This window comes from Parus major, chromosome 5, assembly GCF_001522545.3.
Source record: "Parus major isolate Abel chromosome 5, Parus_major1.1, whole genome shotgun sequence".
NCBI classification, from domain to species: Eukaryota; Metazoa; Chordata; class Aves; order Passeriformes; family Paridae; genus Parus; species Parus major.
In genome coordinates, this window is record NC_031774.1 from 32163983 (window position 1) to 32174567 (window position 10585).

Below are 10585 nucleotides of genomic sequence, written 5' to 3' on the forward strand. Positions count from 1 at the left end.
TATTCAATCCTTACCTCACTGGTTTCCAGAACAAAACCCCTTAGTCTTTGATTTTAGATTTGATTTTTTTTTTTTCCCCTGCTGGTTGCCATACAAAGAGATATAGCTCAATAAAATGAAAGATCCAGTGCAGTGCAGTTCATATTATTGGCCTGAAGGAATTCTTAGTCAGGTTAATGGATTTGATGGTTTTCCCTTCATTGATTTTTAAGATGATTATATTTTATTTATAGGTGAGAAAATAATAGTTAATCTTAAATTTATGGAAAACTTATTGTGAGGCTGCAGGAATTGATAATGATAACAACACATTCAGGGAAACCAAATTATTCCTGTCTTCAGTCCTGTAAATGCTAATGTGAGGCAAACTCATTGACTTGAAATTAAATGTTTTTATGTACACCTGTGTCCAGAACAAAAGAGTTACTTTTTTTTTTTTTTTCCTCTCTTATGAAAGATTTCATTACATGAAGCATCAATACACCTCAGGTGTTTCTTTTTTGAAAACTGTATGTGAAATATCCAAGAGCCTAAAGCTCATGGATAAGAGCATCTTGTCCTCTGGAGATTATAAGACCTGATTTTTAAGTCAGCCAAGTCATTTGTCACATAAAAGGAATACTGGCCAACAGTAATTGCATCCACAGGTTTGAATCTTAAACCACAACATGTGGATTGCAAATTTACAATCCACATGTTTATTTATTGCAAATGTGGAATTTGGGGAACAGTGTGCACAATGGCTCATTTTAACGCAGCACCCTGTGCCTTAATGCTGTTATAATTTGGTTTTATGCTCTAAATGGGCTTGGAGACCTTTTTCACATTTTTTGAAAGTCAATAGATGATAACAAAAGACCTAACAATTTTACAGCATATAGCTATAAAATCACATTCATCTCCCAGTTGCACTGAATTTCGGTATTCAGCTCATCTTACAGTAGTGCATTGAACTGGGTGGCTAAGGATGGAGTGAAGTTGAATCAAAGTTATGCCTCAGGCAACCATAAGCCCTTGTTACAGAGTCCTAATGTATGGTGAAAGTTCTAGAGTGGCATTATATTTTGACAAAAAAAAAATCACTTCTCAGCAATTTCATTAGTCATAATGATCCAGATCCAGTGCATTTCTTTGGGGTAAACTAGCAGAAAGACCAGTTTGGGAATGTGCAGCAGATTCTGTAGGAAACAAAGTAAGAGAAAGGGAGAGAGATCAGAACACAGCAATGACTGTTGAATTTTTCATGCTTATAATGCATTATCTCAAGCTGGTACTGCCGTTAATGGCTGTATAAGGCCTCTGACTGGACACCTACATTAATTTTAGAGCTCTTCTATTGTTTTGCTTGAAGCAAAATTTGACATCAACACGATGTTTCACCTTAGATTGAACTTAGTGGGGAAACAACATGAAAGTAAATTAAAATCACTGCTCATTTCCCACCACTTTTGCAATAACATCTTTTTACTTTACACCAAAAGCTGTCTAAAACCTTTGGAAGAGATTTCCAAGCGGAAAAGCCTGTTTTTTTAACTTCCTTTCCTTGACTCCAAGATGCACCCAAGGCAATATATTACAAGTTTAGGCAATATACAAAAATAATTAGATACACTGTTTGTCTTTGGTGTGTTTTTACAGTGGTGAGATTATCTGCTGTGTGCTAGGCTGAGCCTGCACAGGCACAGCTGAGTGGAAGGGGAGGCATATTGAGGTAAGAGAGGGAGATGCATGTTCTGAGTCTGAAATTGCCACATATGTGTAAAGTGTTTTCCTGTTGGAAAAATACAGCTGTCAAAATAGATTCACAGGTAGCCTGTTAACTGGGGACTGTGGGACAGGAAGAAAGGGCAGAGGTTGAACAAAACCAGCAAAGGTTTGGCCTCCAGATTTGGCTAAAATAAGAGGTAACCTGAATTAGTGCCCAGAATTCAAACTAAAGCAGAAGTGAACTTGTCAAAGGCTTCAAAAAATATTTCCTATTTTCTTGTTCCTCTGCACTTCCTGGTTGTATTTGGTTCTCTGAGTCAAGGGCCAAGGTAAAATTAAAAGTGCTGATCTTGCATTCTTGTACACACATTGGCTTAAAGAGCATAAGAAATCTCACACGAAGTCTGTTCTCATAGAGCTGCTAGGTAAATACTGCAGTTAATTAAACTAGTTTGAATAAGACCCAGAAAATTCATCAATATCAAGTCTGATTTTTCCCATAATTGGACCTAAAACAGTTCCTCTCATTTTCTTAAGACCCCCCAAATTCTACAATGACTTGAGTGACTATGAGTGTTAGAGGTTTCAAACTACTATGGACCAAGATTAAGGGAGCCTCTTTCCTTTCTTTCCTTGTCTTTTTTTCTTAAAGGTATTACATGAAAGAGAACAATCATGTGGCATTTGTACAAACAGTACAAACAAAAGCCTTGGGACTACTCAAAATGCATAAACTTAAGCATATGTGCAAAGCTTTGCTGGATTGCGCCCAAAGGGCGCATCTATAAAGAGCTACAAGTATAAAATACTGAAATTACTTCCACATGTGCTATTTAGGTCATTATGTACAGCATTTCAAAGAAAAAGAAGGAGCTTTTTCTGTTATTTGTGTCTATTTATAGACTTTGCCCAAGATTTGAAAGAACTCTTTGTGAACTATTGTTAATTGACTATTGCTTATCTGTTATTTCAGGACCAGAATGATAATAAAAATAGTGAGGATGGAAATGCTAAGAAATGAAATATCTTCTCCCATGATATGAAACAATCAACTAACTTTTAGAATTAGAAGAAAATCTGATCTACAGTGATATTTTTAAGAACATTCTTTTGAAATTTTATGCCCTTGGATTTACATACTTGCATTTTGAATTCTTTTTCATAAACTATTTACTATCTGTGTGACTGTGAGTTACTTGTGTTTGTTTTCCTGTCAAGAACAGAGAAATGTTTTTATTTGTCACATCTTTATTTTTAACATCTATAATGTCTCATTAATTTACAAACATTTTTTTTTCTGGTCACTTCTGGATACAATGATAAGGTAGATCTCAATCTCTGTCCACATTGTTCAGCAGTACAGAATTAATGCAGGTTACTGATGGGGAACTTCAGGCAAAGACACACAATTTCTAGGAAATTTCTTTTATTTTATAGTAGAGAATATTATTAATAAAATTGAAAATAGCAATAAAAAAAATAAAATAAAATATGCTAATCTCTCTTTAGGAGAGTTCAATGTAATAATCCCTATGTAGGTTTCCTGCACTGCTTAACAACCCCTCCCACGAAGTAAAATAACTTCTGGAGAGACCTTAGTAAATTTGCCTAGAGGAATGTACTAAGAGTTTTCAATTTATAGGTCAAGTTAACTGTAATTTTCCAAGTTTATAAATTTCAATAAAAATTTTGGTACTACAAAGTGCATCATAGTCATCTGCAGCCTGTTCAAGATAGGAATACAAATGTGATCAAGTAAATAGGAAATATAAAGAAAATTAGTGTATATTAACTCACATATAGACAAAATTAAGGCTGCAACAAATACAGCAAGCTTCCATAGGCAAAATAGAACATGAACTTCCTGCTTTACTCCATATGCATTATTACAATTAAAAATAGGAGGTCTTCACATGAGAAGACACTGCAAATTATGGAGTGTTTTCTTTCTTAAAGGTCAGAGATGGGAGACAGGCTCATCTTGAAGGATTAGTATTATGCATGAAAATTTTAACTACCATAAAAAGAATGAATGTCAAAACATACAGTTTTGTATGTGGAGGTTTAAAAAAGCTACACACCAGAAAGAGATTGAATCATATGCAAAAGACTCATAAATCTACACAGATTTTTGGAGGAAAGTGAATAATTGTACACTGAGCTCTGGAAAGTGATCCTTCCTAAGGTATGCATGAGAGTTGTCCTTAGTGAAATAAATGGAAAAGGATTTATCACCTAGAAAGAAGATACTAAGCCTCAGCAGTTGTGGCTTGTTCAGGTCAAATGCACAAGTAACTAAGCTAAGGATTTAAAAAGACAGTAAACAAATAGAACAATGTATCACATTAAAACCACCTGATTACATACCTATGCTCTTACACAAACTGAACAAAAAGAGTTCAAGTATTTCATTTCTTCTGTGTAAATAGGCAGCTAGGTTTATTGTATTTTCACGGGGTTAGAATGTATGGGTTTTTTTGTTTATATTCTTCTATTGAATTATAATAGTAATAGTTCTTGCAATAAACCCTAAAACTCTACTCCTGCCATTGCTGCAAAGTTATTTCAGCAGTTTCTGGTAGTGGTGTTTAGTGCATCTTCTATTACTCCCCCATTTGTGTCCACTTTCAGTTCTCTCCTCAGCAGGTATGCAATCATTTAACAAAGAAGCTGATTTTTGCTAACACTAGCTGATTTTTGCTAACACTGTCTTTATCAGTATGAGTACTGCATTTCTGTGAATTTTCTGTTAAATATGAAACATACACCCATTAAAATAAACACAAGACACTGATGCTGCACAATAGTCCTTCTATGAATCTTCCATAATTGATGTGGTAGTTTAGCATTTGAGGGAAAAAAAAGTGGAAATTGATGCACACAGTTTTCTTCTCAGTATTTTGTATTTTAGTCTACAATAGAAAAAGCATGCAGAGGTGCTGCTTGCCTTTCATCTGCCCTTACTTTGAAAACCAGGAGTACTGTTTTGATGCTATGTGGGAAATCCAATTGCACCTGCTTGTCAGCTTTGTTGTATGTGCAAAGGGCACATCCAGGTTAATGAATGGAAATGCAGAGGCAGAAATAAGCATTCATTACAAAGAGCATAGCTGAGTGGAGCACTGTAGATAGAGGAGCACACTTCATGCCTAACTGGACTTCTCAGACAATATGAAATACATTTTGTGGTTGCTACACACATTTTTTAAACAATTGGACAAAGAGGACTGAGAAGAAGTGTATGTACTTGCAAGTTTTTGCACTATCTTCTACAGAGAGAATCATGTAAGCTTTGGGTTTGACCTTGATGTTGAGACTGACCCTTGAGAAACTGGCCATTTATGTCATCCTATAATTCTTGTTAAAAAATAGTCTAAATGCTGTGTGTATGTCTCTGCTACAGGACAGATGGCTATGTGTAAACAAAGCAAATTGCACTTGATGTGTAGACATACCCACTTTACTGTCTTTTTTTCCTGGAGAGAACTGATCCAAATAGTGATACTTCCCAGGATAAAAGCAAAAATATGAACTGCTTGCAAGTGCAGAGATATGTATCCGCATTTGTTAACTAAATGAATGAGTACTGGTTCATTCAGAGAACCATTTAGATTGTCTTCATACTTAATTACCCCTTTTTGGGGGGTATATTGAATAATTTAATGTACAATTTAATTTTTAAGTGTGATTTTCAGCAATGAGAATCAATCAAAATGTTATAAAAATTATTTTGTTATAGAATTTGATGGTTTGCGTTTTTATTTATAAAATGCAGTTTACATAATGCTTTTAATTTTCTGGAGGTTATTTGATTGAAACAGTCTTCTGTTTTATGCATATGTAATGTCTACATGTAATTCTCAGTTTTTGATAATAATAAAGTCTAAAGAACACTTAGAATTACCTTTTATTCCTAAGTTTCACTTTTCAGAAAACTTCTTGCAACAGGTATTTTTACAAGAGACAGAGATTAATTAAATTAAACCAATTGTGAAGGCTCTTAATCCTTTCTTCTTTCTTTTGAAATAAAGCATTCTAAACCACTCTTTTATCAGACGGCTAATCATAATCTTCTCTTATAATGCAAAGGTGAGGGAGTATGGTATTACAGAAGAGTTCTGAGTCATCAACGAACAAAAAAACCAGAAAAAAAATTCCAACCCACCAAATAAAACCATAATCCTTGGTTAATATTTGGTTTCTTATAACAAAATATTTGACATCTATATTTTCATTTTATTAAGTAGAAACACTTGTTCCTGCATTCCTCCTAAGAAGAGCAGAAATTGCAATAATTTTCTTTACCTGTAGTTTAACCTGTAATAAAATGCTGTTTAGTATTTTTCTCACAAGCTGTTCACAAAGTTCAAACCAGCAAGAAAAACTGTCCAGCTGAAGGTGGAGATTGCCACTCCTATGGTTTAAAGAAAGAAAAAGGAGGAGGAGAAGACAGGTACACAATTGTCCTTTAGCTTTATTGTAGCTTGATGTTTTTTTCCAGTGCAGTAGCTGTGTGGAGAAGTGGGAGAATGGAAAATGATTAGCATAAAATCATGGCTCTGCATGAAGTTATCTCCTAGGATTTGTATGAAATTCCATTAAAATTAAGAAAACCAAGAACCCTCAGAACCTCAGAAATCAGCTTGTGTTTGGCTTGCTACAGTCGTTTTGTACAATGATCTTCAAGACATTTGATGACTTCTAAGTCGGTTGTCTGCTTACATAAATTGTGGATAAAATTATGTTGTAGATAGAGAAGATCAATTATTCATCCCCATAGCAGTGTTTAGAATAATTAGGAATCAAATGGTATAGCTGAAGAAAAACTAGTATGTCCCTTTTCCTTGCAAAACCAACAATCTACAGTTAAAAGAATCTCAGTCACAGGAAAAACATGCATTGACCATGTGTCTCTAGTTTTAGAAATACACTGAAAATTCTAATTCCTCCTTCTTTCTAAATGCATCACCTAACTGAATTTTTCACAGCAATTTTGAGGAATGCTATGTGCATTTTCAATTGTTTGGTGAAAGTAAGGATGCAGATTTCATGCTTGCTTGGACAAACATTTTGGACCAAGGAATTGCAGTAAAGGGATAGGATATTTTTAACCTAATGTAAGGGTAAAGCAGTACCACCTTGAAAAGAATTCTAACTCAGTGGCAAGTGGATGGAATATTTAAATGGCATCTTGAACTAAATAGTATCTTTGAGTTAGAACATCTTTCTTCTATTTCCTTTCTCATAAGATTTGTAGTAAAAATTTGTGACAGAATTAAAGCAGTCTCTTCTTATGTTGATGTAATTGCAAATGTTCTTCCTAATCTAAAGTCTTACTTAAAACTGTTCAGAATATACACGACTTGCAGTGAGAGTATTTAAATGTTAGACTGAAATTAGTTTCAAATCTCATTAAATTCAAGAAATGTAGACAAACAGGCAAGTCTTTATTTTGTGATTCATAGCTTAACTCAAACTTAGGTGCTGCCTTTAGCATTCTTAAAAATAGCAGAAAGAAGCTCAAAATAGAGGTTTGTAATTCATGATGCCCTTTTTTATTCTTCTCTAATTGTGACCTCTTATAACAATTTTTGATTTTCTGAATGCTTAATTTGCGGAGGACTGTTTGTGCCTAATACAGAATAAATACTACAGAAGTTCTGCAGAAGTGTGGAAAAAATCAATATATCTAATTTAAGGCAGAGAGGTACCGTATCCAGACCCAACAGATATTCATCAAAAATCACATAGGATTTTAATGTCAACATGTTCCCATAGATCTGAGCATTTGGGAGCTCTCTATGGCCTTAAAATGACAAATGGTTATGTATTCCTGTTGGATCACTTCTAAATAAGTAATATCCCATAACCCTTATATTAAATGTGTAGGCTTCACAGATGCTCTCTTCAAATCAACTGATTATCGATCTGTACATGACATCACTCTAAAAGATGATCTTGGCTAGCAGCACTCATACATAAATAAATAAATACAAGAAAATACTTGGGGTCCACCAGTTTCAACAACAACATTTAGAATTACTCTAATCTTTTTTAGTACAAAATTTTTGGAATTTCCAAAATTACATAATTTCATCCTGTTTTAGCTTACATCTCCCTACTTCCTTGTTGTGGTTACTCACCTAAAAAACTAAGGTCTTAGTCAATATTACCCTTATACCTTGTAAACAAATACATTTCAATAAGCAAGCTTGAAATTCAAAACCATACCTCTTGCTTACTAACTTATCACCATTTTCCTCTTTTATCTTTTATAAGTCACTAGAAATAGCGATTCAAAATATTGGTTATATGGGTTTACTTTTATTATTGTGTTGTCCCTTGGGACATTTATGTAAAATGGACTTTCCAAAGTGGAAATATAGTCTTTTTCCTCTTCTTAATTTAATTCTTTAAATTTCTTAATTTACTCTCACTATCAGAGGTAGATTTTACTCTTACCTTTGTAACAAAATGATGATTGTAATGAAAAGATGATTTTAATGAAAGGATGATTTATAGGACTGAACAAAAACCTTACATCTATAAATACCTGAATTTAAGTGATATTTGAATTCCAAAACATAACAGAATGATCAAAAGGAAAATTTATTAAATATATTAAATATATGATTTAACAGAAAAGTTGTCCTTTTTTTAAGAAAATGTTTATCAAGAAATTACGATTAAACGGATTTCATTTAAACACTGAGTGTTGCAATGGATCTTTTACCATGTTGCCCCTGGAGTTTTAACACTTGTTGAGTCAACCGGTATTAATATAACATTAGGAGAATTTTGCCTCCTGAGAGGAAATCTAGCTAAACAAAGCGATGTTTGATGTTTCATATTATATTTATTTAACTAAAATGGCTGATTAGATGTTAAACAGAACAGAGGTTAATGATCTTTGTTATTGGTATTATAAAAATTAAGAAAGAATAAAATAGGGTTAATGATGTATCCCATTATTGTTATTATGGGGAATAAACACATGTTGTTGTCCGCTGTACTGAAAAATCGGCCCCAAGCCGTAATTAGCAAAATTATATTATTGTCTAACCTTATGCTGTAATTAATTACTCATGACTGTATTTTTCAGTGCAGATTCTATGTGTTTTAGTAGGATCTTCCCCTCTGAATGAAAAACATGGAGGAAATAAACTCATATCTGATTGCATCCAACCAGTATATTAAAGCTGTTATTTATTGTTTGAATAGAAAATAGGAGACTTCATAGGATGAAAGGTGACTAGGTAGAGGATAATCTGAATTTGTTCCTCATCTTGTCTTTTCATTTTCCCTTTTGTTTTGAATATCCCTATTACAGCAAAGTGTCCAGTGAGAATTAAAAAAATAATCAACTAGTGAGATAAAACTATTTATTATTGGGTTTTTTTGTTATGATTGTGTGTGCCAGTCCAGAACAAGATCTCATTGTGCTAAGCTCTTTACAAAGAGAGAATACCAGATGGTTCCACCTCTGCAGAATTTATAATCTAAATCAACAGGGTGAATGATGAGGCAGAACATAAAACAGGAGTGTCAACAATGTGATGGCAGCAAACGTTGCATTGGTTCCATAATTTCTTGCTGGAAGCAAGGAGGGAGGGGTCAGTGTAGCCTCATGGCTGCACACTTCCTTCCCCACCTCCAAATTGCTCCTGCAGCTCTGTTTGGGGACTAGAAAGGTGCAGAAATGGAGAAAACGGTGACCGATATCGTTGTCAAGAAAAGCTGAGATGAAACCACTATAATGGAAGAACAAGTTAGAACCAAACATCTAACCATATTTGTAGCCAAAGAAAAATTACCTGCTGTGGCCATTTCTACTTTCTTCTGCTGGATCTTGTCATTGGCTTGCTTCTGTACTTTTACAGAAGCAGTGGTCAGAGGGAGAAGAAGCCACATGAAAACACCTACCGTGGGCTCAGCACCCACCTCTACTGCTGGTGCTCCAATTCCTGCAGTAAATGAAGAAGAAAAAGCTCTTCCACTCTCTGCAGGTGTAGTTCCAGTTCCGTCTTTTGATAAACTGTAATCTGTAGAAGGAGTTCTTATGAAACTTCATTTAACCTGTGGGACAGATAATCTAAAAATTATTGAGCTCTTCCAGACTTTAAGAGTTCGAGGCAGGCCTCTTCTCCAATTTTTTCTGTCCTGAATATTTTTTACAGAAACTGAGTTTAGACTAACAGGTCTGTATATGGTTTTAACCAGTCCCTTTAATTAGCTAGTGTTGGTTCTTTATGTTAACTAAAAATTCCAATGCTTTTTTTTTTTTTTAACAAATGGAATATAGAGATGCTTCAGTTGCATGCTTGACAGGAGCTGGTACAAGTCAAAATAATACATCGTACACATTAATCAATGCTCATTGAAATTTACAGAGCTCTTAGGGTTGTACATGAAGGCAATGGTGAAGAAATAGTTTTTAAAAAAATCTAGATATAATTTTCAGAAAATCAAGTTTTTTTGTTTTTCTACAATTTCATCTACACAAGGGGATTTTTTTTCTGGATATAATACATGTTTCATCGTCTTTATGAATTGGATAAAAATATTATCTATTGCTGTCAAATTCCAGTAGTTCATAGAATGATGATCACAGGACTAGAGCACCTCTCCTATGAAGACAGGCTGAGAAAGTAGAGGTTGTTCAGCCTAGAGAAGAGAAGGCTCCAGGGAGACCTTACAGCAACTTCCAGTACCTAAAGGGGACTTATAATAAAATTGGAAAGGGACATTTAACACCCACATTTAGTGATAGGATGAGAGGTAATGGCCTTAAACTGAAAAAGACTAAGTTTATATTAGAAGTAAGGAAGATGTATGTTACTGTGAAAGTGGTGAGACACTGGAATATGTTTCCCAGAGA